The sequence below is a fragment of the Marmota marmota genome, unplaced genomic scaffold (assembly GCF_001458135.2).
Source record: "Marmota marmota marmota unplaced genomic scaffold, marMar, whole genome shotgun sequence".
In the NCBI taxonomy this organism is placed as follows: domain Eukaryota; kingdom Metazoa; phylum Chordata; class Mammalia; order Rodentia; family Sciuridae; genus Marmota; species Marmota marmota.
Window position 1 is genome coordinate 21,478,688 of NW_026000037.1, and position 7,748 is coordinate 21,486,435.

The window sequence follows — 7,748 nt, forward strand, 5'->3', positions numbered from 1 at the left end:
GATGGTTCTCTGTGGTGGGAGGAGAGAGAAGAGGAGGCTGGTTCTACAGGGCAACATGCCACTGGGAGACGCCCTTGGTGTTAAGAGGAAGAGTTAAGGTAGGCCACCAGGACATAAGGAACAGAAGCGACCGGGGAGATGTTTATATAATTCTCTGGGGGTTGTGATGAAGCTCCCTCCTGCCTTCTCTATGTCAACCTCTAATGAAGTCTACTTTGCTCCCAAATGTTGTGAGCCCATGGACCCTTCTGTAGAACTCAGAAGGGAGTGACATTTCTTCCCTGTCCACAGCAGGGTCATGCAGAGGCAATCTTCAAGGACAAAGGATCCAGGTCAGAAGGAGCCAAGATAAAGTAAGACCCAAGGAAACCACAGAAGTCCTGGGGAGTCCTAGAGTTGAGGGATTGAGGCAATCCGACTTTGATCTCAAAGGTGGTGAGACCCCAGCTGACATCTGGGCTGCCCCTGTCATTTATGCTCTGAAGTGGAGCTTGAGGGGCGGGTCACTATATTGCTAAAGCTGCAGCAGACTCAGGCTTGGGGACCTTACAGAACCATCCGCCCAGATCTCTGGACCAAGTTTACTGTTGAAGGACATTCCCACGTGAAGTCAGAGTGCAAAACCAGGAACAAATACCTTTACTGGCTAATATCTGGCCTCAGGTATTAGTTGTGTGAGCTCAGGCAACCCAATGTACTTCCTTTAGCTTCTTCATCTGTAAAAATGGTGATAACTTCCATCTGTCAGGGTTAGAAAACTGAATATTAAAACACTTATGAAATAGAGTAGACACAGCCCCAGTGAATGTTCATGAATGCGTACGTGAATGAAGGACTCCGGGGTGGGGGTGAGGGACTCCTCACTTCAGTGGCCACCTGCCTTGGATATTCAACCCTGGGAACACCTGTGGCGCCATTAGTCATGGCACTCCTAGCCCCGCGGTGCTCACAGCTCTCCGCGGCCTGCCTCGCTGAATCAATTGGACAGTCTGGAGTCTGGATTTATGTCTCCAGCCACCCAGAGGATTCTCCCATACATGCGTGCTTCTGTGCACTTCAGCCAGACACTGCCTTAAATCTAAACTGCCAAACTTCATCAGGGCCCAGGTTTGCTGGAACCATTAAAAGATACAGGGAGAAGGAGAGGGTGCTTTGGAAATGGAGTGTGAAATAAGGTAAAGAAAAGTTTAATGGGGCTAGAATCAAGTCTGCAAAGTACCTTATTAATAGGTATTTTATTCCTTGTCACACTACTTATTAAATGCCTCCTGATTCTGATGTCTCTGTGTTTCCCCCCACCACCACCCACAACCCACAGCTCCTATCCTGCAACACATGGGTACTGAGTTCTGGAGCTATCTCCCAGGTACCTCTCCTTTCATTTGGGGCTGCTGCTGACCTGGAGGTGAGGAGGATGAGGAGCTCCAAACCAGGCCCTCCCCACTTCTCGAGGCAGGACTTCATTGTACGTGATTCAGAGAGAAACTCCCAAAGTGAATTCCAGTGCCCCAAACCATCAACTCTGCAGGTGAGAGTAAGCTCGGTCAAAAGAAGGTGTTAGGGAAGTACCAAGATCGTGATGCAGCCTGAGAAACATGTAAGAGTGAGAGGTTTCCCACTGAGAGTTTTAAGAGGTTTCTCCCAGGTTTTTTCCTGAGAAATAGGGAGTAAGAGAAGCCTCATCAGTCCTCCTCCAGGAGAAAGATGTGGGACTTGGCACAAAGGCACATCCCCATCCTGGGACCGTCAATCATGGTCTGCCCTCACAGCCTCGATGTGTGAACCTCACCACAAGCCCATCCTGCATCCAACAAACGCTACTGAACATCCATGCTGCAGATCCTAGCTGTACTTACCTAGAAAGTGATCACAGTGACCCATGCCTACTCCCAGCCAGCTCTTGGTCACATCACCAGAGTAAGGCCATACTCCTCAGTATGAGCACTGTCAACCCGGCTGGCATCTATGCATGCTCAGTGGGGATTGGGCTTCCTGAGCATGGCCACTGCTTAATATTCTGACTAAATGGAGGCTCAGGACTGCAGAATGAATGAGGACCTGATTGGGCACTGTCTACTCCAGCTTCTGTCCCCAAGACAGCCAACCAGAGTGGTAGCCAATCTGCTGGCTCTAGGCTATACAGAGATTCATAATATCATCAGTTTGAGTTTTCAAAAGCAAACAGCAAATACCTTGAGATCAGAGGAGAAAAGAGCCTGGGGCTGGGGAGAAGATGCCCTGTGGGGTGGGAGATGGGCAGGAAAAATCCCAAACCCCTGGGTTGGTGAGCTGCACAGGCTGCCAAAGACACTTTGCTACCAGTGCCCAGCTCAGCCCTGAGTTCCCTGATCAGGCACCCCCTTCTATCCCTGCACCATGCCATGCCCATGCACTTTTTCAGTACAGGATAACAGGGGCACACAGAACCCAGAGCATGCATGAGGCCCAAACTGGCCCTGAGGGAACACAGCACCTGCAGACCCTGGGACCAGGCCAGGCTGACCACATAGTACTGAATGCTTATGTGTTGTTTTCCATGTTGCATGTATTTTTTTCAATAAGTTCTATCATTAAGCCCACATGACAGATGAGGAAACCAAGCCACAGGGAGGGTAAGTGACTCACCTGTTATCACTGAGCTATAAAGTGGCAGAGTTGGGATTTGAACCCAGGTTCTATTAATTCTAGGCTATATTACCTTCAGAATTTGCTCAACAGCCAGCTATCCTTAGGCACTGCCAAGTGGGCTGTGGGGCAGAGTTGTAGGAAGGTGAGATGTGAAGGGTACAGAGATATTTAAGACAAAGGTCTCTGAGGGTCCTGCTTGCCTATTGGCTTCATGTGGACATTCTTAGTTCAAAACAGACATCATGTTCATACCCCTCAGATGGGAGCAAGAAGACTGTGACTGGGATACAGCTTCCCCTGTCCCCTTGGCCCACAACCTTGACCATTACTTCCTACATGCTCAAAGTTACCCCCAACTTCTCGAGGAGGTGCACATGCCTTCTGAAAGGTAAGAGAGATCCCTAAAATTTCTGCCAGCAGCCCCACATTTTATCTTATAATGATGGCCACATTATAGAAAAGGAAGAGCTTCTGTGGACTGAATGCCTGTCTTGTGGTAGGTTGACCAGAAGGCTTTGCACAAGCCTTCATGACTTACAGTCAGAATCCCTGTTCTCACTTGGGTTCAGAAAGTGCAAAAGACCAGTGCAAACTCCTTAGCACAAGAGCAGCTAGGAAATAAGGCCTGTGTGAACCCAAAGTCCATACTCACTCAGAGTTGTGTTATACTTATTATTATATATTTCTGAGCAATGTGAACCTTCCAGAAAATTCTTCACATTTGTATCTAATTCGGGTCTGCCACTCTCCCTGAATTACTTGCCTTCACTGAATCGCAGTTGTCTTGACAATAAAGAAACAAGATTCAATATCAATATCTTCAATCTATCATGTTATAACCACTACAACAACCCAAAATAGAAAAGTTAGCCATTTATAACTGTTACAAATGAGGGCGCTAAAGGGGAGAGAAAACCTATCAACCCACATAATGTGACGAAGAGTGTAGATAACAAAAACAACAATCCAGAAGTTTAAATTACTAATCCACTACCATATGCCAAGCACTGTACTAAGCATTAGCTCATTTAATCCTCACAGTGGCTATAACTATTACTCAATTTTACTACCTTCAAGTTACAGATAAGGAAATTGAACTAGGAACAGGACTCAAACCAAGCTCCTAATCACTTGAAGTGTTTATAATGCAGTTATTATGACCACTCTTTGAAGGGTCATTCATTGATCATTCCACCCTTCTTTGAAAGACTACTACATTCTCAGCACTGTAGCTCAGTGCTGAGGCTATAGTGGAAAACAAAAGACAGGATCCTTGCCCCAAAGCAGCTTGCAGACCAACGTGTCACACAAGTTGGCGTAATCCATTAAAAATTCATCAATCTCTGGGTCAGAGACTAGCCTGGGAATGGGTAGAGACACTCTACCCTTCATCTGACTTTTCCCAGGTCTCCTACAGGATGGGTAATTCAAAGTTCACTAAAAAAAGAAAATCTTCTTATCCTCATAGCATGAACTTCTTGTTTCTGCATCTTTCTCCTTTTTTTTTCTTCACAACGAGCCTCATTTTAATCTATATACCTAGAGACAGAGAAAAATGGCTCACTTTTAATAAAGAAGAAGAAGAAGATGAGAATCAAGAAGGTGGAAAGTGGCTTACTAAATTTCAAGCTGGCATTTAAAGCTACTCATGTGATTCAAATTCATTTACTTCTCTTGAGTTGGGTGACAAGAACATATATTTCCCTGGAAATGTAGCACACTAAAACCACTGTAAATAAGGGCCTGAAAAATTGCACTTTTATTTACACGATGATTTATGAGATTCCCCATTTTCTCCAGCTCACTGAATCCTGGACGGGGTCGGCCATGTTGACACTCCAGACTCCTGCAGCATGGTGTGAAGGCCACAATCCATGTCCCTGAAGTCCAGCCCTGTATGTCCACTTGCTCTTTGGGCTACATAAACTGATTGGGCTCCAGCACCCACTTCAACATTATAATAACAGAAGCATCAATTCTTTACCCCACTAACCTTTGATTTAGAGAATGGTACCCGTATGCACAAAGGACCAAGAGTCCTCTAGACATCTCATTCTTATGGGTCTTGTCCTCATCCTATTGGTCATCCTGTGCTCAAATTACACTGGCTCAGAGACCCTCAAATGCATTCCCTTCTCTCCAGGCCAGGACCAGTTCCTCCAACAGCCTCTTCTCTGAGCTTCCTGCTTCTTGGTTGGTCCCCACCTATTACATCTAAAGTTATTTATTATAAACACAGTCTGATTATAAGGTCAAGTTTCTCAGCCTACTTAACCTCAAATGCTCCATTTTTTCCACTCACATTTGTGCATGGCTTCCAAAACTCCTTGCCTCTTCTTCCTTTTGCTTTCCAAACTTATATGAATGCAACCTAAGATGCACATTTTTAAGTCAAAATTCAAAGCACACACACATAAACGCACACACAAAAAAAACAAAGAATTACAAAACAATATTTACCCTTATTCCATGCAATGCATCTAGCATATTCCATTGTATTCTATTTTATATCACCTTTTTATATGCTAGCCATAGCTCTCTAAATTGATTTTCTCACTCTTTATGAAACACAGTTTGAAAACATTGCCAAAGAGTAAAGTCTTAAAGATTTTGACTTCAAATTTCTTTTAAGCAGAAGGTTGCAATCTTCCACCCAGGCTTTTGCAACATTTCAAATAAACTTATAAAATGTGCAGGTTTGAGCAGCATCACTTCTTAGTGAATTTTCAGGGGAAAAAAAAAGATTATTTGTTGAATGTACCATAAGTTAAATGACTTTTTAAAATTTCTATAAAGTAATAATAAAAAAGCTAATCATATTTCAAAGTACAGCTACCAAAAATTAATGATACCAGGTATTGATCTCTTATACTGTTTCTTCAAGCAGATTTTATTTTCAATTTCTGTGTGATTATTCCTGCTCATCCTAAGGTTAAATGTCAACACATAAAAGTCTTGATTAGTCATATTAGTCCTACTATTCCTATTCCTTATTCCTAGGTTCATCATAGTGACTAATGGTCAAAAATCATTGTACTCATCTCAACTAAGGAAGAAAACATAATCCAAATACCCTCTTGTATCATCACAAAGTCTAACTCACAGCCAACATTAACAAGCTTTCAAGGAAGCCAGAAAAATCTCTGTCATAATAAAAACACATTAAAGTCAATAGAAGCAGATCCCAAGTGACAAAGACAATGGACTTGGCAGACAAACTTTAAAACAGCTAATATAGTATATACTTAAAAATACAAAGAAAACATCAGCATAATGAGCGAATGTCCTTATAGGATATGGCAAAAACAAGGCTCAAAGAGAAATTGAGAATTTAATTAGAATAGAGAAAGAGTATAATTTCAGTGATCAAAGCGCCCAAATTGAAAAAAAAATCAGTGGAAGTAAATTGAAACATAAGTATAAGAAAGGAAATTATAAACATAAAAACAGAACTCAATGAATTAAAAATGAACAGAAAAATGTTAAAGCCAAAAGCTACTTATTTTTTAAAAATTAAAATTGATAAACATCTAGACAGAAAGATCAAATGAAGAGAAAACACAAATTTTAAGATGTCAAAAATGAAAGACCAGAAGTATAGATCCTTCATATCTTAAAAGTAAAATAACAGAATATTATGAACACATTTATGCCCACAAATTATTCGTACATAGTCAATTGACTTTTGTCAAATATACCAAAAAAATTTGATTAAAAGCTATTTTTAAAAAGTAGTGCCAGTATTTATCTGTAAACATGGGGAAATTTTTTTCTCTACTTTGCACTACCAACAAACACACACACACACACACACATTAATTCAAGATAGATCACAGACCTAAACAAATACACTGAACTCTGACACTTTTAGAAAAAAAAAAATACAGGACAATATCTTCCCAGCTTTGGGGTAGGCAAAAATATTTTAGAAACAACACACAAATCCCTAACTACTCAGAAGGATAAATTGGGATGTCACCAAAGTTTTAAAATTTTGCTTATCCAAAGACACTATTCAGAAAATGAGAGAGCAAGCCAAAGATTAGAAAAAATATTTACAAGATATATATCTTATAAAGTGTTTGTATCCAGAATACCTATTTATTAAAGCTCTACAAATCAATAATACACAGCTAAACAACTCAATTTACAAAAAAAAAGTCAAAAGACTCAAGCATATAGTTCACAAAAGAAGATACACAAATTGCGAATAAAGACATTAAAATGCTCAAAGTAATTAGTATTCAAGGCTAAGAAAATTAAAACCACAATGAAATACTACCCATTAAAATAGCTAAAATTAAAAAGACTATCAAAGCAGGTTTCAGGTTACTGTAATAAACCTCCTAGGTTCTAGGAGGCGTTAAGTGACAGACATTTATTTAGCACAACTGTGGAGGCTGGAAGGTCCAAGATCAAAGTGCTGGCAGATCAGGTGTCGTGAGGGCTCTCATCCTGGTATTCAGAAGACTGCATTCTAGATGCACCTTCACATGGCTTAAGAGGAGATCACCTCTCCTGCGACTTTTCTTATAAGGCACTAATTCCATTTATGAAGGCTTCACTCTTATGACCTAGTTACCTCAAAATCCCCACTCCAAATACTATCACATTGGGTCTTGCAGCCTTAACAAATGAATCTGGGGGTACATAGTCATTTAGTCCGCAGCAGAGACTGGCAAGACTGGTGCAGTCATGGACACAGGGAATTCTCACGCTTTGCCAGTGGGAATATGCAATGACGCAAGCATTTGTAATTCTCTCTGGTAACTTCTCTGTACCTATACCTACTCTGTGATCCTGCATTCCACCCTAGAGGTTTACCAAAAAGAAAAGAAAATATATGTTCACAAAAAGACCTGTAAAGGAGTGTTCACAGAAGTTTTAATTATAATATTCAAAAAACAGGAAATAATTAGTATGTCTGTTGACAAGGGAAGAGATCTTTTTGTAAGTTGTGGTATAGATATAGGCAACAATATGGAGAAATGTCAAAAACATTTTAATAATGAAAGAAACTAGACGCAGAAGAGCATATACTGTAGCTACCATTTACTTAGATGAAGTTCAAGAATAAGCGGAACTAATCTATGGTGATAGAAATCAGAAGAATGGCTGTC